Genomic DNA, 27,357 nt, shown 5'->3' with positions numbered 1-27,357 from the left:
CTTTGAACATGCAAGGAGATCCTACATGAATAAAAAACATTATCACAGAGGTGCAAACTGTAGGCTATAATACATGCAACATTGTTTTATAGTATGTGAGAAGAGAAAGCGGTATAAGAGAAGAGAACACAATCCAGTTTCCATATAGGACTTTATGGAGACAGCAGGACACCTAAAACAATCATTAGGACAGTAGGACACCTTGAAATAATCGTGATGTTGATTGAAGTCACATCACCTGACCGTGGGCATCTTTTATAGGAAGACCCACAACTCATGTAAACCGCCCCTTCAGATAACTTTACTTAACCCCACCCCCTAATCTTCTCACCAAACCATATCCATATGGTTGTGGAATACATTGTGCCGTTGCTATGGCAGCCAGGCACATAGACAGTATAGGTCTATTCTCGCGATGGTGATGCAATGTGAATGTGAACATGAAAGCGAGCACAGCGATCCTTTGGAAGATTCTCTGTCTCCACCTATGTATGAAAGCTAATAAAATCACCCAAACTTCGGTCTAGATTTGACAACCAACTATCCAGTCACAGTGCGACAGTTCCTCCAGAAAACAAATACTTTACTTTAAATACAAAATACTGTTTCATGCTGAAAATGCTGATCTGGAATCATTAAAAAAAAAAAAAAAACATTTAAAAAAGCTGAAAAATACACAATGGATGGGGGATTAAGTGAAGTTGGCAGTTTGATTGGTAATTGTGTTACCATTCATGTTTAAATACATGAAATGTACACATGTATAAATGTATAAATATTCTTAAATGTTGATTTGAAGGGAACACATCTATCCATCTTTAAGCACTTTAAACCCTACAGTTGACCGGGGTGCTCTATAAACTAGGTCCCGCTAATATTTCTCACTACACCAAATCGCCAAGAATAGACGATCTACAAACTCACACCACATTGCATTGTTGTGACATTGTAGAAATCAGCAATTTCCGCTCATAATGTTGGGCCCCAGAATAAGGCCGCTAGTGTTCATGTGTGGATAAAGATGAAGCAGCCAAATGCATTCATCTCAGGAGAGAAGAACCTGCGATGCCCAGAGCCCTGCTTTAACCCATTATGACCGGCATCTGTGTGTCATTTTAGATTTCTTTGGCTATACAACAATACCAGATCTACAAGCTCATAGCGCTATGAGCTTGTAGATCTGCTATTTTTGAAAAATCGTGAGAATTTGTTCAAATCTTTGGCACTGAAAAATAATTGAATATATATATGTATATATTTTAAGAAAACATTTGTAACACAAATCTTTGCTTCTGGGGGGGTCCCTGGAACAAAATATTTTCAGATGGGGGTCCGCGGCCAAATACATATCATTTTGGGAGGTCCTTGACGAAGGTTTGGGCACCACTGATATATAGCAACATACGTTTTAGAAGACATTTGTAGAATCCCCACGAAGCAAAGATTTGAGTTACAAATGTTCGCTTTAAAAATATATATATATTCAAAGATCTGCAGAAAATGTTCACAATTTTTCAAAAAATAGCAGATCTACAAGCTCATAGGTGCCTCTGTGCCGCGCTATGAGCTTGTAGATCCGCTGTTTTTTGAATAGCCCAAAGAAATCTTTAAAATGACACACAGACGCGTTCCCCGGTCTTAACGGGTTAAAATGTTCTGAGTGCGGTTAGAAAAGATTCTATGCTCTTCGCTTGCTCAGCGTCTAGAAGAGAAGAGAAAAGCTCCACAACTGTGATAGTGTGTTTATTCACTCAAGAGTGGCCGGCCTTGTCCTGTAGTGTATAGTATGCATTAGAAAAAGAGGGGTGCCGGTTCTGTGAGCCGTGCGTCTCCCCTAGTCTGCTGGTGAATAAGAGGATTAGCTCGGGCCCTGGGAGAGAGCCTGGGCCAGCCAGCGGGGTAGGGGGTGAGAATGGCGCCCCGTGCCAGAATGTGTGACCCCCCCCTCCCTCCCTCCCTCCCCTGCCCCCCTCCCCTGCCCTCTCTTCCTAGCTATACTATACCCCCTTATGCCAGGGGGAAGTGGTTTCTTGAAGGGGGGATGGGAAGGCTGTACACCCTGATCTGTGGTTGTAGAGCGATAGATAGAAGCACTGGTGGGGTCTTATCTTTCTTCTTGTCTTTTACATTTAAAAAAAAATATGTTTTGGGGCTTGTTCTGCCTTTAATTGGATAGAACCATAGACTGTAAAAATGAATGGACAAAGCGACGCCATTGGTTTCTATAGACCCGTAAATGAAGCCGATTGTTCAGGAATTTCAAATCCGCCATCTTTCTATATCACGTCATATCGCGTCATAGCTAATGCAACCGGAAATGAATGCTATTGGTTGGGTAGCTTGTCAATCAAGAGCGGGGGCGGGGAATGAATGCTATTGGTTGTGTAGCTTGTCAATAAAAATCATACCGCCCCTCCTAGAGTATACCCTACTTTATTGTAAATTTTAATGTAAATGGGACCAAAAAACTAGCATATAGTATATAGAAGCATATAGTATTTATGAAAATGTTTATTAACTCATTGAGTGCCACAATCCGTCAAATCCGTCACGTGGCCTGACGCCCAGAGCGCCACGATCCGTCAAATCCGTCATAAAAAAAATTTCAAAATAAAAAAAAATTTCAAAATAAAAGTTTTTTTTTTTTTTTTTTTTTTTTTTGGGAAAAACATGTTCAGAACCCAAGATATGATGATTTGAAGATTTGCTGCTCCATCCACTCCTTGTTTAACCTATAACTTAAAAAGGCTGTATCTCGCTTCCTAAGCACTTTTTTTTTACAATGAATTTTGGCTGTGGCACTCAGAACCAAAATTCCATTAACATGAATAAATAAGTTTGGCACTGAATGAGTTAAGGTAATAAAATCAAGTCTAAAGTTTGTCAAAAACCCACCCACTTGCATTGAGAAAAAATCTTTCTGACACCAGCAGGAGTAAAACAGTGAAACTACAGGCCATTCATATGAACTGTGACTTCCTATGTAGACTCAATTTCAAAGGCCAATGCTGGGCCCTTGGATAGAACAGTGTAGATTGACAGGAAGCTGGGCAAGAGAGACGGGGAGTGACACGCAGCTAAGGCCGTTTGGCGGGCTCGGGAATCGAACCCGCATTAGAGCCAATGGTATGTGCCCCCGTTGAATACTCGGGCAACCATCTAAGACTTCAATTCAACTTCTCGATAAGATCCACTATACGAGAATAATCGCTAAGACCAGCGACACTTGGGAACGTTTGCTATACCAGCACTAATAGCATATTAGTCCTACCCCAACAGACGTGAAATGTACAGATTGTAGCGGCTTTAACAGATGTTGTATCTTGCGTAATATACCATTATGGAGGATATAGAACATGTTTACTGATTAGAATAGATTTGGCACACACTGGGACACACGTCATTCAAAATGGATTTACTATACAAGTCATGCCTGCAGGTGCCAGCTGCAGTGAGCCATGCATGCCATGCCCCCAGCTGCCACTCGATAAACTGCCATCCCCCCATGATGATATCTATATCATCTTATATAATAGGTCCCGTGGGCAAAATCCTATCTCTTCATTCCCCTAGGTTCAAACAGAAATATCAAGTAAAATCCCAAACTGGAGCCACCACGCCTCTCTGTCAGTGGTGGGAAAAAAACGTTAATTTCAGTGAACGAACGATTTAGTTCACATTCACGGCAATGATTCATTCAAATGATTCGTTCACGTTCTCGTTCAGTAGCGCTATTTTCTAGTGAAAAACACTATTGCAGGAGCGTTATTATAGCGGGAGCGTTATTATTACGTTGCGCGTACAGCCCGCCCTCCCGTCCTGTGTACGGGGGGAGGGGATGGGGGGCATAAACGGTAGTGTGAACGTAACAGTTTCAGGAAGTGAACGAGTTTGTTCACGTTCACAGCAATGAACCAGTTACTTTGAACGAATCGATCGTGAACGACCCATCACTACCCTGTACACACCAGACTGGCCATGACTCAATGGATTACCATCAATATAAAAGTTCATCCACACATCAACTCTCACAGAGGGGTTTTCATTTCAAGCTTTTATCGTCTCTGTCGGGTGCAAACCCGACATGTCCAAAACTGTTGCTTTTCAGGATTAAAATTCAAAAACAGCAAAAGTAGCAGATCTACAAGCTCGGGCTTGCATACTTTGGATGCTTTTGTGTGACGCTGACACGCTGTTGTATGATCAAGTAGGGCGTTATTTTGCGAAAAAACTAAACAAGTCAGAATATGGAGATGAGAGGTTTCTGCCCGACATCTACACTGCTGCGTATCCAGCAGCTGGATCAGTATAGTGCCATACTTATATTAGCTCTATGAATAGGCCTAACTGCTGCTCTAAGCTGGTAATAAAGTGACTGAACAGCTGGAGTATCCGTTCATTGTGAGTCTGGTCTGGTCCACCAGCAGAGAATGGTGACATGTTCATGTGCTATAGAAACCTCATAATTTAAAAGGCAGGCAGACAGACACACAAATTCAACTTGATCATAATACATATATACAGTATGCGCCTTAAATCCTACAGGTTGTCAACAGAAGGCTTCAAAGTGCTACAGTATACACGACGCATTAGACAAATTAAATCTACTTTAACCCATTAAGCCCAGGAAAGCATCTCCATCATTTTAGATTTTAACCACTTTAACAAATATCTTACAAGATACTTTGGCTATTCAAAAATAGCAGATCTACAAGCTCATAGCACCAGGTGCCGTGCTATTTGTGCAAATCTTTGAATCTATATATTTTTTAAAGCGAACAAAAGAAGACACACGTCTTCTAAATCCTAACAGTTTGTTTTTTTAAACGTATGTTGCTATATGTCAGTGGTGCTCAAACGTTTTCATGTCAAGGACCCCCAAATTATATGTATTTGGTTGCGTACCCCCATCTCAAAATGTGTTGTTCCAGGGACCCCCCGAAGCAAAGATTTTAGTAAAAAAGAATTTGCTTTAAAAAAATACATTTAAAGATTTGCACAAATTTTCAAGATTTTTCAAAAATAGCAGATCTACAAGCTCATAGCGTGGCACTCGGTGCCGCGCTATGAGCTTGTACATCTGCTATTTTTTAATAGCCAAAGTATAAAATAATGGTTAAAGTGGTTACAGAGATGCGTTCCCGGTTTTAATGGGTTAAGCCCAGAGAACAACTGCTAAGAATCTGCACACAGGGGGGATGTAGACTCTGCAGACACTCTGTCAGATTAAACTCATTACTTCAAGAAAAGACGGCCTCTGGGGTTCAAGGTGTTCATACTGTAGGAACCAATGCATCATCAGATGGACTCCAAAATCCTAAGCGTTTAACCATAAATGGGAAGGAAGTGGCTAAAAGAAAAAAAGCAGGCTTTATGAGTGACATTCCTCCTCCCTAAAAGGAGATGGATGAATCAGGAAAAAGCAAGAAACCATAAAAGTGCACTTCAGGACTGAGGTATAGAAGATAAAAGATGAGACAGACACAAGTTCACAACACACATGATTTAATCTGATTTAACTTAGCTTGAACTTGCTACTGTGTATATTTGCAGAATGTTTGCTCATATGACTCTATAGTTGCCAAAGATCATATTATTTTTTATAAGTTCTAGTTCTGCCTAGAAGCGATGATGGAAATTGTGCTGGCCTGTATTTGTTTTTTAGCCAAGAAGGCAGTGCAGAAAACAATACTTTATCCATTAAGACCGGGAACGCATCTGTGTCATTATTAGATTTCTTTGGCTATTCAAAAATAGCAGATCTACAAGCTCATAGCACGGCACTGAGTGCCGTGCTATGAGCTTGTAGATCTGCTATTTTTGAAAAATCGAGAAAGTTTGTGCAAATCTTTGAATATACTTTTTTTTTTGTCATTTGACAAATGCTCATTTGTCAAACATTTGACAATTGTCTTCTAAATACTAACAGTTTTTTGTAAAAGCTATGTTTCTATATCAGTGGTTCTCAAACTTTTTCATGTCAAGGACCCCCAAAATGATATGTATTTGGCCACAGAACCCCATCTCAAAATATTTAGTTCCAGGGACCCCCAGAAGCAAAGAGTTTAGTGAAAAATGCTTGCTTTAAAACTGTATATATTCAAAGATTTGCACACATTTTCAAGATAAAAAAATAGCAGATATACAAGCTCATAGCGCGGCACCGAGTGCCACGCTATGAGCTTGTAGATCTGCTATTTTTGAATAGCCAAAGAAATCAAACAATGACACACAGATTGCGTTCCCGGACTTAATGGGTTAATAAGCACATTTGAGATGTGTCTGTTGTTATGCTGTTCCACTGTGTGTGGCATGGTGGCGGCAAGCTGCTGGCACTCAGGACGTACAGCTATAGTGAAAGTGGGTCTGGTCAGTGTCTGTCAATGCCCGGGTGGAGTGGGGACACGTCACACGGGCACATCGCAGCAGAGTGAGCAGACCCCCGCCTGGGGGGGGGCGGAGGTGGAACGTTGGAAGTGTGTGACGACCAGACAGGAAGGGCTGGAGAGTGGAAAGAGTAGCTACTGTCCCACTTTTTAATTGCTTTGTAATCTGTTGGCCTGGAACGGCCCCCCACAACAGCTTCACTGTATGGAGACTGATAAGACTGACAACGGTGTCATGAGGACCGGAAATAGGACAGATCTACGAGCTCATACCGCGTGGAGTCCACGATGCGGTGTAAGCTTATAGATCTGCACTTTTTTTCCGGTCAGCTACACGATCGTACGGCGGAGCATAAAGTAGGCATTTAGTCTGCTGTCGGTTTAGTAACGACAAAGAGACACGGACAAAAATAAAGAGAGAGAGAGAGTGAGGGAGAGCTAGAATAGAGATTGCGCCCGTGCGTGTGTGTGTGTGTGTGTGTGTGTGTGTGTGTGTGTGTGTGTGTGTGTGAGAGTGTGTGTGTGTGTGTGTGTGTGTGTGTGTGTGTGTGTGTGTGTGTGTGTGTGTGTGTGTGTGTGTGTGTGTGTGTGTGTGTGTGTGTGTGTGTGTGTGTGTGTGTGTGTGTGTGTGTGTGTGTGTGTGTGTGTGTGTGTGTGTGTGTGTGTGTGCGCGCGCGGCGGCGCATTAGGGCATTCACGAATAGTGATTTTTAGTATTCGAATTATTCGACCTATAAGTATTCGAATATTTGATTAATCGATTTGATTATAAAAAATAAAATAATAAAAAAAAAAAAAAAAAAAAAAAAAAAAAGTTTTTTTTTTTTTTTTTTTTCAATGACATTGATGACTGGACTCAAGGAATGCGAGTTGACGTCACACCAGAGCTCACAGCTGCGTGTCTGCTGCAGAAAAGCCACTAAAAAAAAAAAAATCTAAAAAAAAAAAAAAAAAAAAAAAAATTTTTATTTTTATTTTTTTTATCGAATAATCGAATAGTGGTTTGATAGTCGAATAGTCGGTTTGATAGTCGAATATTCGAATATTCGATTATTCTGTTAATGCCCTACGGCGCATGTGCATGCGTGTGCGTGCACGCAGGGCACTCAGGTGTGAACTGCCTATAGTACACAAGACCCAGCCAGAAAGAAATGATCCATCCCAGGAGAGAGTCTCTGTGATTGGAGATGAATAATGAATCCAGGCGTCTGTCTAAGGTTGCCATCATTAGCCTCTCTCAGGCTGGACCCGGTCCAAGAACACACAGACACACACAGACCCAGCCAACACAACACAGGACATATGTATTTATCTTGTCTTCCGTCTGTATCGTCCCATAGTCTGACTTCCACTTCAGCAGCAGAACGGAGACGCTATGCATGCAGACGGCCAGTGTTGCCAGATTTTGCGAGAGAAATAAGCAACCAGGTCTATGAAAACAAGCCCAAAAGAAGCAACTAGGCCACATGAGCACTTTCAACATATAAGGCTATTTGAATGACGCGTTGTGATCTAGTAGATCTGCTATTTTCTAAATGATCTTGGGGGGAAAGTGAAACATTCTGGTACGGGGGTCCCTGGCACAAAATGTTTTCAGATGGGGATACGCGGACAATTACATATTCATTTAGGGGGTTTCCTTGACATGAAAAAGTTTGAGGACCACTGGTTTAAACAAAATTAGGAAACAAGCCCCAAATAAGCAACTACACTTTAGAAACACCCACTTAAGCCCACTTTAGCCCCCCCCCAAAAAACGCGACCCGCGCAAATAACCAATATTTACAAGCAACTTTACAAAAAAGAAAAAGCCCTCAAGTGGCTTATAATAAGCGGACATGGCAACACAGCGTACGGCCTCAGACACCAAACTCAGCGACGGAACAGAACGGGAGTTGTGTTGTTGTGGTCATCTGGGCCGGGCGGGCGGTGCGTGCGTGGTGCATGGTGAATCAGCATGCAAGAAACGTGGGACTCTGAAAAGTCCCCCAAGAAAACAAGTATAGACCTCCTTATACAGCCACCAGCCAAAGTGACTAACTTCCCCTGGTCTTAGGACACATTGCCATGGTCACACAGCATCCATCCACCCCCCCCCCCACCCCCCTTGCCCCCCCGCCTGCCCTGCCTGTGGTTCAGCAAATTTGTACCACTTCAACGTGGTAGAAGAGGCAGAAATCTGCTCCAACTAAGAGCTGTGAATAAACGTTGATTTACATAAAGGCACACACACACTGTCGAGTCTTGGAGAGTATAGAGAGAGTGATCGCCGTCCGCCTGAGTAAATATTCTGCACGTTCACCTTTCTGGGGAGCCTTTTTCACGGCCGACTTGAATTGAGCCTTACCTTCCCCATGCACTACACCCCTTTGTGTTCCAGAGCTCTGCTTGCTGCGACAATCTCCACAAAAAAAAAGACTTCACGCCGGCTTCCAGCGGAGAAGAAGAAGAACTGCCTCTTTCTTTTTGTGTGTGTGTGCACTCGGTCATTACTTCCACAGCCAACGGCTCTAAACATTTAGAGTGGGATCGTGGATGTTTTAAACAAAGGGGTCCCACTTAGAGTGACTTGTTTACAGGAAGAGGAAGATTTAGAAGGGGCGGGGGACAGGAGGGGATAGCTCCGGCGTTAACTATCTCAAGGCCATTTTTATTTATTTAAAAACCTTCGCCGTTAACAAGACCGGCTTGTGATTTGGGGGTCCGCTGAGAGTCACACAAATGAAGAACATAAATGGAGATTGATGGAGGTTTGAAAGCGCGACAGTGAACATGTATATGGTGTCTGGCTCATGTTGTCAGTATGAGTCAGGACAGGGTGGATGAGAGAGGTCAGTGTGGTCAGTGTTGGTGTGAAATGATGGGTGCATGTGTGTGTGTGTGTGTGTGTGTGTGTGTGTGTGTGTGTGTGTGTGTGTGTGTGTGTGTGTGTGATTGTTACTTCCCAGACCGCCGCCCTGAGAAATAAATAGCTCACACCCTTCCATTGACACTTTGAACCCATTAAGACCTTTTTTCTCACTTCGCTTCTCCGTCTGGCTATCATCCTGTTTGAGCTGGATGTCACCAATTACGTATATCGTAGGCAAGTCAGGAAGTGAATCAAATTTTACATTGGAAGGCTCTGTCGCGCCCCGCCCACAGACTTTTACATTGGAAGCCACTGGTCCCGCCCCCCCCCCCCCCCTCCGCACCACAGACCAATCAGAAGCCACCCTGGTCCCGACCCTGTCCAGACTGAGAAGCGAAGTGAGGAGGAAAAAAAACGCCGAACGGAAGGAATCAGTCGGGCTACGAGGCCGATTCTAGAAATGTCTTCTGAATCAGTGGTTCTCAAACGTTTTCGTGCCAAGGACCCCCAAAATAGTATGCATTTGGCCGCAGACCACCATCTGAAAATGTTTTGTGCCAGGGACCGCCAGAAGAGAAGATTTATGTTACAAAACTAAAGTTTTTCCAAAATGTAAAAAAGTAGCAGATCTACGAGCTTGCGTCAAGAAGTGATGCGCTGTGAGCTTGTAGATCTGCTATTTTTGAATACCCTATGCTAAAATCTAAAATGACTCAGATTCTTTCCTGGTTTTAATGGGTTAAAACACACTTTTTTTTCAATAGCATTGGGGTAAAAAGCGTAGTGTTATTGCTTGTTATTATTTTAGTGGTTTTTAGATATTTATTAATTTATCTATTTTACATTTTATATCTTGTTATATTTTATGTTTATTTGTTGAAGTTCTACTTTGTATTCATTGCACAGCAGCACTTTGGTCGACATTTGTTGGCTTTAAACTGGCCTCATTAATAAAACTGACCTGACCTGACCTTTCCTCATGTGTCCGTCTGTCTCTCTCTGTGTGTGTGTGTGTGTGTGTGTGTGTGTGTGTGTGTGTGTGTGTGTGTGTGTGTGTGTGTGTGTGTGTGTGTGTGTGTGTGTGTGTGTGTGTGTGTGTGTGTGTGTGTGTGTGTGTGTGTGCGTGCGTGCGTGCGTGCGTGCGTGCGTGCGTGCGTGCGTGCGTGCGTGCGTGCGTGCGTGCGTGCGTGCGTGCGTGCGTGCGTGCGTGCGTGCGTGCGTGCGTGCGTGCGTGCGTGCGTGCGTGCACTTACTAAACAAGTATAAACAAGTTCTCTTAGGGCTGCATAAATTATGGAAACAAATAATCAAGATATTTTTTCTTAAAGAGATAGTTCACCCCCAAAATGACTCTTTTTTTCTATTGATTAGTCACCCCATGGAGACTTTTTTTTATGGATATATTTTTTTTGTTTTTCTCATTCCTAACTAAGCCAATAATTTGATGACCAGCGGACCGGTAGGCAGCGGTTCCGGTAGGAGACACAAAAGAGACTCTTCGTGTCTCCTACCGGAACCGCTGCCGGTCATCAAATTATTGGCTTAGGAATGCGACAAATACGAAAAAATCTCCATGAATCCAAGGCTTCATGGGGTGACTAATTGATGTGATGCGACGTGTCGTGAGCTTGTAGATCTGCTATTTTTAAACGTTTTTTTTTAATGCATTTTAGACATGTGAAACGGGACAGTCTCTAATGAGTGCTTTTACTTTTGGTACTTTGGTACTCAAGTAAAAGTTTTGATTACGATGATGTCACTGGTAGGCAGGATTGGGAACTGTCCACACTCCTCAGCCCTCCACTGAGACACAGACCAAGTAGACAGACATGGTGTCATTTTATAATGAGCATTAGTGAAGACCAATTATATGAAGATGGTTTGAAAATGGGTGAAGTCGCCCTGTAAGTAAAAAAGTTTGAGTACTTTTTCCGGTATATTATAATGCTCTGGCTTGTGCAATGGTTAGGAGACATAAGGACAGGGTGAAACAGCTGACTAAGATGTTTGAACTAATAGCCAAGTTTCACGATTCGATTACATCATTGTGAAATCATGGTTTTCCATTATAAATAAATTCATTGTGCAGCCATAAGGTCTCTACCTAATGACTCCTGGCACTGGTCTCTGAAAGCATTTCAGACGATATGAAAGCAAAAGGATATATGATTGTTCGCCTGCCAAGGAACCTATTAAAGCACTTAAAGGAACACGTCACCCATTTTCAACCTTATCTTCATGTAATCTGGCCCTCGCTAATGCTCATGATAATATGGCACAATTACAGTCTCCTCACTTTGCATCTCATTGGTGGGCTAATATGGACAGTTCAGAAACCATGCCTACCAGAGACATCATCGATTGCTGGAAAGTTAACATGCTGAAATAGGGTGCATTGTTCTTGCATTAATAATAATACGAATACAAAAGAAACGTTTGAAATCTTGTTTGGAATGAACCTGCCTACCGATGGTGTCATTGGTAGGCAGGTTTCTTAACTGTCCACAGCCCTCTTCTGAGACACAGAGTGAGTAGACAGAAATGGTGTCATTTTATAATGAGAATGAGTGAGGATATGAAGATTAAAGTAGGTAAAGTGGTTATGCTTTGACTTTGTACAGGGGTCAGTTTCGAATTGCAGCCACCTGTGCTCTTTTAGAGCGGTTTTGAAGGAGAGTTTTACTTAGGGAATTTTATTTAGGGATTTACACTCCTTTACGACTGTTGGTAGGGCGTTCCACATTTTAACCCCTAGTTTGAGCCAAATTCGGGATGAACGTGATTAATGGAGCTCCCTCTGGTGTTGTGATTGTGGACGTCATTGACGTTTGTGAAGTACAGTTTGACAGGTACATGGCTGTCTTTGTGGTGTAGTGTATCTTATAGACCAGGCCCATTGCCAGTTGCTGTACTCTGTCCTTTACCCTGAGCCATCCGACCCTAGCAAAGTGAGCACGGGTTAGATCATGAGTTGTAGGTGTGAGGCCAAGCAGTAGCCTGGCCAGTTTGTTTTGGGATGTCTGAGCCTTGTTTTTAAGGCCTTTGTGGTGCTATGGTACCATGAGGTGCATGCATAGTCCAAATGACTTTGGATGAGTGCTCCTGTTAGAGTCCTCAATGTATTCTTACTGACCAGTGAGGAGATCCTGTACAAAAATCTTGTTCTTTGGTTGACTTTTTTGATTACTTTAGTTTTTTTTTCCATTTTATCACTGGAAAGATTTGACTCTAAAATGGAACCTAGGTAGGTAATTTCCTCTTTTCTTGTGATAACATTGTGGAGACCCACTTTTACTGTGAAGCCGTCGGCCTTGCCGAGGTTAATTCTGGACCCAAAGAGAATGGATTCAGTTTTTCCCAGTAATGATAGTTTGTTATCAGCGAGCCAGGTGCAGATTATACCGAGTTCAGAGCTAAGGGCTTTTTCAACCTGCAACTTGTCCCTGCCCGAGACCAGCAGAGCCAAGTCATCCGTGAACAAGAACAAATTGCAGTCACACGCTGATGTCACATGAACCCACATGAACCACATGAACCCTACACATTCTGCACAAATAGCATATTGTAAACAGCAATTGAGTATTCATTAAACAATTTCTTGGCCAGCTGGTCTTTACTGTTATGTTCAACTTAGATCAACTTAGTATGTTTGTGTGGCCAGAAAAAAAGGGTACAGTAGTTATGTAATCGTCCTGATTGTGTGGACACTGGCTCATTCATTTTCAGTATCCAAATGCAAGGTATACTGTAAGTGTCGAACATGATAGCCCTGTGTAGTCTAGTCTGGTTCGGGCGATCCTATCTGGGTGAGGTGAGTGAATGTGCTTGTGTGTGTGTGTGTGTGTGTGTGTGTGTGTGTGTGTGTGTGTGTGTGTGTGTGTGTGTGTGTGTGTGTAATCCAGGACCTGGTTGGGCCAGGGGCCAGTGTCTGAACAGTAACCAGAACGCTCGCCCCAAAACACACTCGCCCCCATTTTTCGACGCACCCCCCCAGCGGTTCTTGTATTCTTGGATTCATTTTACTGAGGTTAAGGTTAGGAATAAGGTTAGGTTTAGGTTTAGGCATAATTTACTGAGGTTACGTTCAGGAATAAGGTTAGGTTTAGGCATAGTTTTACTGAGGTTACGTTAGGAATAAAGTTAGGCTTAAGTATAGTTTTACTGAGGTTAAGATTAGGAATAAGGTTAGGTTTAGGCATAGTTTTACTGAGGTTAAGATTAGGAATAAGGTTAGGTTTAGGCATAGTTTTACTGCGGTTAAGTTTAGGAATAAGGTTAGGTTTAAGCATAGTTTTACTGAGGTTTAGGAATACCTGGTGGCGACCGTTCCGAGGTCGCCACCATCCTGAAAATGGAACTCAGCACCGACTCTCCTCAAAGGATCATTAGCCCCCAGCCCTTCTCACTGAACATTAGCACATTAGCACCGTGCTTCAGTGAACCACTTAACCCATTTAGACCTGAGGCCGATTCTAAAAACCTAAGCTTTCTGAAAAACTTCAACTATTTATTCAAAAATTACAAAACAATTATGTTGCTATACTGTACATAGCGACAACTTCTCGGATTTAAAGGTATAGTTACGTATAGGGGTTCCCTGTCTAAATGGGTTAAGCCCTAAATACCTCGCCGTACTATGAAGCAAAATAGCAGATGTACAAGCTCACAACAACACACAACACTTTTACTTAAGTAAAATATGTTCGAGTACTTCTTCCATCACTGGTGTGCGGGTGGTGTGTGTGTGAGCGAGTGTGCTTGCGTGCATGTGTGTTTGTTAGCGAGACAACTCGACAACAGATGGGCAGATTTTCATATAAACGGAGGAAATGGAGGGAACGATCATTAGTCTGTCCCAAAGAGAGGGTTAACTTTTGGGTTGAAAAGGTCAAAAGTCATGGTCAATCAAGAGAAGCTGCAGGGGGCGGGTTAGGGTGTATTTTCTTCAGGTAACGGAGGCAAAGATCCAGCTGATTTAAAGCCTCACTATGTAACTTTTCTTCTAATGAATACAATGTAATTTTGTCCAATCTGTATTGTAGAGTATGTTAATAATACAATATACAATAGTATTATGCAAATAGCAGTTTGAATTGGGCTATATTTATTGAAGTAAATTGATTCCCAGTTTGCAAACAGAAACTGAATCCCGTCATATTTACAGTATAGCACCCTGATGAAATACTGTTTATACTGAGCTTTTGGCTACAACAACGGCTGACTGTACGAGCTTTAGATGTATTATGGTCTCTTTACTTTTGTACTGTTTGTAAATATTTCATTTGATCATGATTACAGTTTGAAAAAAAAAATCTATATATTTCCACGACATGTCAGCCTCTTCCAGAACACACATGATGTAAATGTTCCCAGAATGTAGAAAACCAAATAAGTTCCAGATCGCTTCATTAAAAAGACATTATAAACATGGCTGATGATGAGGCTGGCATCGCTCCACCACAGATCTGCTTTGCTTTGGGCACACTGTTGGAAAATCATGCTAGCCAGATTTCCCCGCATTTGTTCATTTGTAAACACGGAGGGCTATAGCGGAGCGGTTTCTGGCAATGGCCACATGACTACACATGGGTCTAATCTAATGCTGCACATGGTGGCGAAAGGAAACACTGTTTGGAGACACACAAAAGCGGCTTATTTAATAGAAGGAGCGACTACCGCCACATCACAGCTGAGTGAATGGTGGAAGGAGAGAGAGAGTGTGTGCCAATGTTGTTCCAAAGCCCAAAGGAAAGAGATGATAGAGAATATATGTCTGTGTCTGTGTGTCTGTGTGTCTGTGTGTGTGTGTGTGTGTGTGTGTGTGTGTGTGTGTGTGTGTGTGTGTGTGTGTGTGTGTGTGTGTGTGTGTGTGTGTGTGTGTGTGTGTGTGTCTATATCAGGGGTCTTCAACAGGGGGTCCGGGACCCCTAGGGGGTCCTCAGAGTTACTACAGGGGGTCCACCAAATCTTCGTGTGATGGCGAACATTAGCCAAAAATAGCAGATCTACAAGCTCACAACGCCTCGAAGTGCGAGGCGTTGTGAGTGGAGATTTGGTGTCGAGGGGAAAAAGTACAGAGCCAATGGTCAAGCTGACTAAATATTGACAGTTTAAAAGGTAACTATCTGAAAATACTATCCAACCATCAAAGACATCTATGAAAAAGTTTAATCTGCAACACAATTTTATACAATATGTCGTTCAAGGTTCAAGGTTGTGCTTCATTGTTAGTTTGTTACATCTTGTGTACAAAGTATTTTTGTAGTGGCTGTAATTTCCTCATCTATGTATCGTATAATCTTTTCTTGGCGTTTGATTGTTTGTTAAAGCCATTTTATTCTAAGCTCCTGAGGAACTATTGTGCACTGGAACCCGGTCCAAGAATATCACAGGTTCCAATCCAATGAACTGTCTGCTGATGACTGCTGATTTCCATTTGCTAGCCTTCCACAGGATTCCCTCTTTCTTTGTTGTTTCACCCAAGTGGGCGTGGTTATATGCCTAAACCTAACCTTTAACCTCACACACACTATGCCTAAACCCACAAACACTATGCCTAAACCTAACCTTTAACCTCACAAACACTATGCCTAAACCTAACCTCAAAACTACACCCACCTGGGTGAAACACAGGGAAAAGATGCTGCAAATGTGATCCAGCAGGATGCAAGCAGCCAAGGATGCTGTCTGTGTGCATGTGTGTGTGTGTGTGTGTGTGTGTGTGTGTGTGTGTGTGTGTGTGTGTGTGTGTGTGTGTGTGTGTGTGTGTGTGTGTGTGTGTGTGTGCGTGTGCGTGTGTGCGTGTGCGTGTGTGTTCCCTGTGTGGACACATGGACCTTCAACAGATGACCAGCAGAGCACTGAGGATGATCGCCACAGCATGTCTCACTGCGCTGGCTTGATGTATGCATCTCCACTTCCTCTGTTCAGCAGTGTTTTTTCCCCCCATTTTTGTACATAATTCACATTAAGAGGCATCTGGCCTCACAGGGACGCATCATAAAACCATAAACTATGATGAGAGCAAACTGCACAGAGGACGGGCAAAGCAACAGAACGAGAGAGAGAGGTCGAATGCCATGCAACAAAGCACCCACCCACTGCCAAAACACTAGCCCAGAGCACCTGAGCTATAGTTTAGTCCACCAACAACCCACCCATTACAACCAGGAAAGCATCTGTGTCATTTTAGATTTTAGCTATACTGTATATATATAGCAACATATTTTTTTCAGAAAGCTCTTAGGATTTAGAACAGTGGTATAGAACAGTTTTTTGCAAATTTGTTTTGGAGAACTATACTGATTTAGAAGTCATTAGAATCATACTTAAAGGTCTTAATGGGATAAGCTGTTTGAAATGATTCATTACTACGTAATAAGCAAATGTATCATTACAATAGAGAAGCTTTCATTGGGGGGGGGTATCTCATCTCATGAACGCTTCGCTCCAGATGATCACAGTACATTATCACACACACACACACCCACCCACCCACCCACCCACACACACACACACACACACACACACACACACACACACACACACACACACACACACACACACACACACACACACACACACACACACACACACACACACACACACACAGCCTGAAGGTGCTTAGCAGGTGAAACCCAGCAGGGTTCTGGGGGTTAGCTTAAAAAGCTAATTGCTTTTTCACCTGCATTAATCCACTAAGACCGGGGAACCCATCTGTGTCATTTTTTCAATTTATTTGGGCTATTCAAAAATAGCGAGTGCCACGCTATGAGCTTGATCTGCTATTAGATCTGCTATTTTTTGAAAAATCGTGAAAACATTTGTGAAAATCTTTGAATATATATTTTGTTCTAAAGCGAACATTTGTAACTCAAATGTTATTGCTTCTGAGGGATTCTACAAATGTCTTCTAAATCCTAACAGTTTTTTTGAAAAAACTTTTCATGCTGCTATAATATCAGTGGTTCTCAAACGTTTTCATGTCAAGGACCCCAAAATAGGCTGCCAAAACATTTTGTTCCAGGGACCCCCCAGAAGCAAATATTGGAGTTAAAAATGTTCGCTTTAATACATATATATATATATATTTAAAGATTTGCACAAACTTCCCACGATTAAAAAAGAAAATTGCAGATCTACAAGCAGTGCCGCGCTAGGAGCTTGTACTGTATATCTGCTATTTTTTAATAGCCAAAGACATCTTTAAATGACACAGAATCGTTCCCGGTTTTAATGGGTTAATCCACTCTCTGGCTCAGTCCAGAGTCCCTCGACGAGGCTAACATTAGCACAATTACCGACTCATTAACAGTCAGCCATTTTTTTTTCAGGAGAATGGGGCCTGAGGGAACCGGGACTATTTTGAGGGACAACCTAATTGAAATTTGATGGGTGGGAGGTCTCTGAATGACAGAACAAAGGAAATATGGATTATCGCTTTGTCCTTGGCTAACCTTGACATATTTGTGTTCCCCCACCTATTACAAATAGTAACACACATAATCATGTCACACACATGCACACGCACACGCGCGCACACGCACACGCACACGCACACGCACACACACACTGGCTGGGGCTACAGTACTGATGACATCATACTTTCATATTAGGTATACTATAAAAAAAGACCTGCATATGGATTTTTAGTCAGGTAACTGCTTATTCATTGGTGTACATGCACATACTTTACATGCTCACTGTAATATGCACATATGTTGCACAACATTATGGTGCATACCTTCTTTTAGAAGTGAGGTCGTCTGAGTTAGAATGATTATAATAGTTGGCAACCACATCTGGGGGGGGGGGTACTCTTGAGAAACCCAGGCTATTTGAGTCTTTAACCACTTTCTGCCTGATATCCCTATTATGGGAAATCAATATAGGTGAACACAACGCGTTGCAGCACGATGCTTTGTGATCCTGTAGCTCGGCTATACTCCATTCAACGTAAGGGTGCATCTCAGGTCCTTATTCTGATCTAACGTAGATAGCTCCTACAGGAAGTCTCTTATGCCTGCTTGAAGGACACAGGAAATAAGATTAGGAGGCATCGCTGAGGAGGTAGGACAGGGGTGGGCAGCAGTTCTTTCCAGGGGGCCATACTGACTTTGATAAAGTGAGCGAAGGGCCACACATTGCACTATTGGATTGAAACTTGAAACACATAGTGCTGAATTGTGTTAAAACTGCATGAATTTGGTATACAAGACTACTTTAGAATAGACCCCTTAACAGGACAGACGTCACACTGATAAGAACCAGTGTGTGCGCGCGCAGGCCGGCACCAAATGAAACCCATTCTGTCAGGTCTCGCTAGGACGCGCCTCACTAGCCAACACACAAGAGGAGGTTGAATGAACTGAAACCAGCGCACCCCGAAACAATATGTTGGGAATTGATTGCATGAAACAATCACCTGTGCGTCCAATCTCAATGTTGGTAAACAAATAATTGGTCTATAGGGCCAACTATTTCTTACTTACTTACTATTTCTTAGGCAATGAGGATTTAATCTAAGGAGTATATAGGGGCTTACAAGTAAGTGGTTAAGAACACCTGGCAGATCAGTCATCAGGCATGATAATCACATTGATCCATTCAGGTCCAGAGTTAAATGAACACTCAGGGACTGTATACTGTGGCCCAGCTGAATGCCATTCCCGTGCCAAAGTCTCTCTGATGTCTTTGTATTAAAGGTGTGTGAACACAGCCCCGGGCTCTCTTCAAATACTGGAAACCAGTTTTACCAGGAGAGAGAGACAGAGAGAGAGAGAGAGAGAGAGAGAGACCATTCTCGGACTTAGTGGTTAGTGTGCGTCAGCACTTTTGGACCAATCAGCTGCTCACGACTGCAGGGGCTCGCCGTTGGCAGGTCAGAACCTCCTGACTCATAGTCCCTCAAACATGCACCTTGGACACCCCCCCCCCCCCCCAAATCAAACTGGATTTATACTTGAGGTCAACTTTGACAGTGCAGTGTCCGGTGTTTTTGATTAGATGTCCAAAATCTCAGTCTCTAGTTTCCAACAAACTCCTCTGAAATCAAATATATTATATGATATGAAAAATGAAATCAAGTTCATCTGGGGATCCACGTGGGAACGGCATGGCTCTAATGTGGATCTGGGGCCAAGGCGTAAAATTAAATAAAAATATACCATTGCTGTAAGGTGGGAACCTTGTATGTCCAAAACCAAAGGAAATGGAAAAAAGAACCTGGGTTCCAATGGCTCCAATAACCACAATCTCTTGTTAATACAAAAGTATTAACAATTAACTCTTGCAAACATATTTCACTTTCAAACACGTTTCAACATATCAGTCACCAGAACCAAGGACAGGTGTTTTCAATGAATCTATCATGGTTAAAATGTTTGAGTTTGAAGTTACTATGGGTTTGTATAGAAACGGGGCGTGTCTGATAAAATGAATATCAAATATCTAAATACCGAATCAAACTTCAAAACTGTCTGGCGGGCTCACAAAAGCCTGAGTAGACGATAAAAAGACCCCAAAACAAGTGAAATATCCCTTTGATGCCTTCTTCCGGCTTCTGGCCTGATGTGCGGTCTTTTAAAATGCATCTGGTTTAGTTCCCCTGTCCCACAAAAGAAAAGGAGGCACAATCCTCATAGTTCCTCAGTGAAGAGCACTTGGACCAACAACAGTGTCCTTCACACAAGCTTTCTGCATCACCTTGAGATGGTGGGTGCATTGTATCCAGTGTTCAGTTAGATGAGGGCCATCGATACACAACACGGCCTGAGAGAGAGACCCAACAAGGGCCATCGATACACAACACACACACACACACACACACACACACACACACACACGCACACACACACGCACACGCACACGCACACTCGAGCAGGGCTGAATCTGAAAAGGACCAAAAGACATGAGAGAAAGTGGAGAACAAAATCAAATGGCTCTGTACCAGTTACTCTGCTGGACTTCTCTTGTTCTCCAAACCAAAAAGGGCCCCGGTGTGAGCTCCCTCCCCCCTTTTTCAGAGTGCTAAAGACGGGGCCACCCGGACCTGCTATGCCCCGTCATCCATTACGGCAGCAGGGCGTCAGAGAGAACTTGGCCCAGGCTGGCACAGCGCCAAGGAGGATACTATCAGAGCTGAACCACTGACTGTTGTGCTGCTTGCTGCTCTCTCTGTGCCCCACACACACACACACACCACCGGGCAAGATGGTTGGATAACCCAAAGACCTCCCACCCCGGTCACCACACACACACACGCGCGCGCACGCACACACGCACACTTAAAGTAACTAAGTACATGTACTTGAGTTATTCACTTTACTGGAGTATTTTCCAATTTGCAGTTCTTTTACTTCTACTCCACTACATCTCAGAGGCAAATGTTGTACTTTTACTCCACTACAATTGTTTGAAAACTTTACTAGTTACTATAGTTACTTTGTCGATTTTGATTGCAATTACAAAACCACTTCAGCCCTATATACACTTCGGCCATTTGAAAATAGCCGATCTACAAGCTCACGACGCATTGTGAGCTTGTAGATCTGCTATTTTCAAAAGATTTGTATGCATTTTATACATTTGAAAACTTTGTGAAATGGGACATTCTGCATAATGAGTACTTTTACTTTTGGTACTTTAAGGACATTTTTATACCAATACTTTTGTACTTTTACTAAAGTACATTTTGAATTATTTTAATAATTTAAAAAAAATCACACCCAGTGTGAAGAGAGTGGTGCCTTTGAAAGTGTAACTGGTTGCATCCTTGTGTTGCAATCAGCAAAGTTGTCACGTGACACGTGACAACATATTGTCACGTGTCACGTGAAGCTTGACCAATCAGCCGTGCTCAAACATACGGACGGACATACGGACGAACGGACATACGGACACACGGACAAAGTCAAATGTAGGAGTGGTTGGCACCACTCAAAATAGTAGCACTTTTTCCACCACTGCACACGCACGCACGCACGCACGCACACGCACACGCACGCGCACGCGCACACGCACACACACACACACACACACACACACACACACACACACACACACACACACACAACGCACCAAGGATTGAGAGAGGAAGACACATGAGGAGAGGATTCAAAATGTGGGCACTGCCTGTGGAACGATGGAGACCAGTAAAGAAGAGGGAGGACAATACGGGACAGGAGGATGATGGAGGGAGGGAGGGAATGTTTGAAGAGGAGGAGAGGAAAAAAACAGTGAGACATAAAAAAGAGAGAGAGAGAAAAGTGGGGATGAAAAATTGAGCACACCGGACCCGGAAAAAAGGAGGCGCCGATTGTGAATGTATAAAAGGAAGGAGGAAAAAAGGAGGTCTGCGTGTGAAAAGAGAAGCGGAGCAGAGAGAGAGGAATGAGGCTTGAGGCACAAGACTAATGACAAGAGAAGTGCTGCTTAACCTGCACTCCATCGCTCTGGGAGAGCTCGTCTGTGTGGAGGTGTCGGGGGGGGGGGGTGCTTTGGGTGTAGGAAGGAGGAAGGAGTTGTGTGTGTGTGTGTGTGTGTGTGTGTGTGTGTGTGTGTGTGTGTGGGTGGGTGGGTGTCTCCCTGGGAGACGGAGAGCGTTGGGTGTTCTGCTGTGACGCCTGGCTCTGCTCCTGATGGTCCTGAACTATAGAGTTGTTCCGATACTAGGGATGTTAACAATTCATCTAGAATCGATTAATTAAACAGTGTGAGATATCAAATGTGAGCATAATCACAGTAATCCTTAATCATATTCCATCATATTCAAGGGCTTTTGGAGAGAAATGAGACAGACTCCATTTAGCACTGCAGAGGGGAGGTGTCTGTGTCCAGCTGATGCTCGTTGGCGCTCGTTAACGTTATATACATCAAGGCAATTATGTTTCTGCACTCATTTTCAGTGTCAGACAAGAATTTTCCTTTTGCTCCTAAAAACGCCGCTTATCAATGAATCGATTAATCGATTATCAATGAATGAATTAATAGATAATTTGCATCCCTATCCGATACCAATAACCACTATCGGAAAATACTGATATACTGTACTGCCTAAAATGCAGGTATCGTTATCGGCGAGTATGTCAGTCTATGCTATTCCAATGTAATCTATCACATGATGAGATTTCATTCACAGTCATCAATTATTTTGTATTTTAAATACTTCAGTTGATGTTGCACTACTGTTTTATACTCTTACTGTACTATTTACATTATTATTTTGCTAACTTGTAGCTGCAACAATTATTAATGGGATTCTTTTTTTAAATTCCTAGATCAGTGGTTCTCAAACTTTTTAATTTCAAGGACCCCCACAAGAGTGTACACTCTCAGAGACCTGTAAGGTTTGGAATCCCCTCGAAGAACCCAGAGAGTCCCTGGACCCCACTTTGAGAGCCACTGTCCTAGATTAATTTTAAATTACACGATACGTAAGTTATGGGCACTCTGAATCGGTATCGGGAAGGAAAACATTTACATTGGTTAATCTCTATCCTGAACGTATATACTGTGTATAGTCACACACAGCCTCACCTCGTATAGTGTGAGAGCGTCCTGCCTCACCGCCCCTCCCCTCCCCCCCAGGCCCCGCCCTTCCCACTTCTCGCACCGGGACAAATCGCAGTGCCATCACATCACCGCGTCACGCTTCAATCGTACCCCCCTGCTCCTCTGCGGCTGATCGCTTTGTTGCCGCGGCGCGCACCACCCCAGAAGTGTCCTCCCTCCCCCCCTCCCTCGCTGCCTGCAATTCCCCCCCTCTCTTCTCCACCCCCCCCCCTACAGTTACAAAACAAATCTCCCCTCTGACAGCATAATTCACACGGGGGCAAGGCCCTATAGCTGGGGAGGACTTGAGGTGGAGACGGTGTTGATTTCGTCGACTAAAACTGTGACAAATAATGTTCGTTGACTACCTTTTTTCACTGACTAAAACTAAATCAAAGCTAAGCTATGATGACTGAAACTAAGACTAAATACATTGACAATTTCATCAGCAAATAAAAACTAGACTAAAATGTTAGGGAGGGACTACAGTGGAGAAGAGATCCAGTAGAACTAAGACAAGTATGTTTGGTTGCGCTCAGGTGCTGCACTGAAAATAGCAGATTTGTAGATCGGCTATTTTCAACGAGCAACCAAGTGTAAAATCAGCCGTTACGACGCCATCAAGGCACCGCCAAAATGCATTTTAGTCGACTAAATCCACTGTAGATTTAGTCGACTAAAGTCTGATGATATTTAGTCGACTAAAACTGGACTAACGGTAAAACATTTCCGATGACTAAAATATGACTAAAACTAAATGGAATTGTATTCAAAAGACTATGTCTAAAACTAAATCAGAACGTGCTGTCAAAATCAACATGAGGTGGAGAGATGGAGTTAGAGAGAGGGAGGAGAGCACCGGGCGGCCCGGGGCTAACCTCTGCACAGGCTTGGCTGGGTGTCTCCCCACGTAACCCCCAGGCCCATTCAGCCGTGGCCGGAGAGAGAGAGAGAAAAAGGGGGTGACAGAGGATTCGGCAGTGGTCCCCCCACCCCCGCCACCTTCCAACCATGTATGCTTGAGTGAATGCCGTTGAGCCTAATACCCACTAATCTGGTCATCAAATACTCCTGCTGCCGGCGATTGGAAATCTGCTTGGCTGGTTGTTTTTTTTTCTTCTTCAGGCAGCCAGGGGGGGGGATAGCGAGGAGGAAGGTCTGTGTGCCAAGAGGAGCCTTGAGGAGCGAGGAGGTCTCACAGAGTTCTCCCTCGAAGAGGAGGAGGAGGAGGAGAGGTCAGATACAGAACGGAAAGAGAGCCGAGTAGTGTATAGGACGTAGGAGAGAAGGGGGACGAGGAAGGAAACGAGTGAGGGAAAGCACGAGGAGAGAGAAAGACGTAGGTTCAAGGTCAATCAAAGTACTTATTCAAGGCCCAGACAGCTGGCGTTAGCGGTCCGGGCACCTAGGTTGCTAATGCGAATCCCGTTCCCGGCGACATTTGCAGCTTGTCACTCCCCTTCCCTCTCTCCCCATTTCCTGTCAGTTTGTATTCTATCAAAAGGCAGAAAAAGCCCCAAAAATATCTTTTTTTAAAAGTCCTTATTCAAAGGAAGACACACTCAAGCAGAATTTATACAGTAGCAATATAGAGATCGCTGTTCTTTTGATTCTCAGTGTATCAGCTTAACCAATAATGTCCTATTCTGTATAGAAAATATAGAAATTAATTTGACCCATATCTACACAGTATGGCAGTTGTTTGACCTGATTATGCAAATCCCACTTCAAGAATGAATCATCAGTGAGTATAATAGCGGCCCAGCGTTCTGTAAAACTAGGCTTGTTAACCAGCAGCAGCAACCATACCAAAGAGGTGAGATAAAGGTTTTCACCGGCTTGTGACACATCCTTTAATAAGTGGGCAGCAGTCACAGCGGGTGGGACGTGGGCCGGGGCGTGGGCACCAGAGGTCTGTATCCTGCACCCACACACACACACACACACACACACACACACACACACACACACACACACACACACACACACACACACACACCAACCAGCAGCACCCTGCTCTTCTTGACTGACAGGCTGACAAACCATGACTGCCATCTGTCACCAAAAAAAAACACACCACCAGCCACCCACCCACCACCACAGGACCTAAAGACTATACTTCTGCAGAGAGCGAGCGAGGGAGGGAGGGGGGGTGGGGGGCACAGTTGGTGATACCCATTGAGAGAAATGCCCGGTCTTGTCGGGGAGGAGGACAGATGGTGCTGGTCTCTCCCGGCATTCAGTTCAAACTCATGTGTCTTTTCTCTTATAACCATCAATTCCTCTGCTGCTTTCTCCAACAAAAAAAAAACGGGAACCTTCCTTTGTGCCCCAGGTTTCATCAAAGCTTCATTTAAAAAGGCTCAAGTGAAAAAGGGGGCAAAGCAGGCGAGGGGCATAAGGAGCAGGAGGAGAAAGAGGAGGTGGGGTGGTGTGGTAGAGCAACACATGTATACGGAAGGCATTCAGCAGGTACCAACTCCTCAACCCCCAATACATCCAAGTTCACACCACATACAGGCCCCCGGGGCACAAAAACACTCCCTCCGTCTCCTTAAGCAAACTGGCTTCGCCCAGCTTTTTCCCCAAATGTTTGGTACACATCTCACCCAAAAGCTTAAAGGACGACTTCACCCATTTTCAACCTACTGTATCTTCATATAAATGGTCCTCACTAATGCTCATGATAAAATGGTACTCTTTTTTTCTATTTGGTCTGTGACTCAGAAAACCGCCTACCAGTGACATCATCGTTAGGCAGTTTTTTTTTTAAAATGGCTTCCATTATAGCGTTAGAACTTTCCGGTAATAGAAAGCCTGCAGTTTCTATTAGCTTGGATTCACCACCGATGATGTCATTGGTAGGCGGGTTTCTGAACTGTCCACAGCCCTCCTCTGAGACAGAGTAGACAAAAATGGTGCCATATTATCATGAGCAATAGACCAATTATATGAAGATAGGTTGAACATGGGTGAAGTCGACCTTTAACTTAAACATTCAGCGAAAATAGCAATCTAAGTACATGTAGATCGGCTATTTTCAGTGAAAAGATTTGGTGTAGAGGGGGGGGGGGGGGGGGGGGGTGGACCAAGTATACAGCCCTGCAGGACCCCGGTAAACTATGGCCTTAAGTGGTTAAACCAATATCAGCATCTCTTATATACTGTAGTGTACAGTATGTGTCTATCATTATAAGACTGGAAGGTCCAAAAGGAAAGAAAATACCTTCAATTCTGTGGGACTTAATGATTATTCACAAAACAAGACCAATATGGTCCAAAAAATGGCTCTTTAAAAGAGCTTAAAATCCTCAAATAGCTTGGGTTCCATTATATGGGCTATATTCATCAGATAGATCCTGGCTTACTCATGCATCAGCACTCTGTAACTCAAGGCTGAGTCAATAACTAGTGGTTAGTTACAGATCATTTGCTAAATAATTCAACACAGCAATCAATCTTGAAGTGCTAATTGTGTGACCTGATTAAGATTTGATGAAGTCTCTAGTTTAAAGCATAAAACATCAAAGGCTTCATCTCTGGGACACCTTGCTATAGCTTTATTGGTCTGTGCCATCATGTCTGTACAGGATTGCATTTCATTTCCCCCCCCCCCCCCCCCCCCCCACCATGAAATGTATCTGGTTGAAATGAAATTAGGCAACAGCCTTAATTGATGTTGATACACTGCCTGATTGGTCATTATAATGTCACAATATTATTAGACATCTCCCTTACATAATACATGCCCAATTTAACTGAAGTGTGTTACCTCCACATACAGAACTTCTCAGGGAGTTTAAGCCATTCATAAATACTTAATTCCGTCACATAGCATACTACAGCCTACAGTATATGCTCTCTAGTCTGTCAGATATGAGGCGCATATTCAGACTATCTAGTCTATCATCAATCTACAGATTTCGTGCATGACAGACAGCTCCAGACAGTTTGGATACATATGTGTCAAATAATCATATACAAGACGCCCAGTTCGTGCGAACAAATCGTTCAAATGTGAAACAAAGTGACAGTATATGTATGCTGCGTGACAGACCTGATACATGGCTGTCATATCATGACAGTCTTGGATGAACTTCAACCTGGTGTTTGCACTGTCTCCATTTACAGCCCGTACATCTACATAAACGTTCAGATTTCCAATATAAAGTTCCTACCTCATGGCCACGGATGTTACAATTATATACGGGCCCTCAGAAGTACCCGTATCTTCCGTATTGTTCAATACATTTTAATCCGATTGCCAATCGGTGGCCATTTTATCCGTATTTTCTCCATAATGCTTTCAACTACGCGGCCAGTGGCCCTATCGGTTGGGAGGTGTACTGCACTCTGATACATTATAACGCTATGAGACCAATCAGATTAAAATGCTTTTTATTGAATAATACGGAACATACGGGTACTTTTGAGGGGCCGAACACAATAGCAACATCAGTGGACATGAGGTAAGCACTTTATCTTTGAAATATGAGCATCTATGTAGATGTACGGGCTGTAAATGGAGAACGTGCAAACACCATGTTGAAGTTTATCCATGACCGTCTT

General features: G+C 43.2%; 1 protein-coding gene across 5 annotated transcripts in view; it reads right to left on the bottom strand.

Moving 5' to 3' along the window:
* The window catches only part of ptprz1a (protein tyrosine phosphatase receptor type Z1a), a 109,367-nt gene that overhangs the window by 81,295 nt on the left and 715 nt on the right, over window positions 1-27,357 (bottom strand). The gene's annotated exons all lie outside the window — the stretch shown is intronic.

The sequence above is a fragment of the Gymnoscopelus microlampas genome (genome assembly GCF_963454915.1).
Source record: "Gymnoscopelus microlampas genome assembly, chromosome: 6".
Classification (NCBI taxonomy): Eukaryota; Metazoa; Chordata; class Actinopteri; order Myctophiformes; family Myctophidae; genus Gymnoscopelus; species Gymnoscopelus microlampas.
This window is presented reverse-complemented; position numbering and strand designations above follow the sequence as displayed.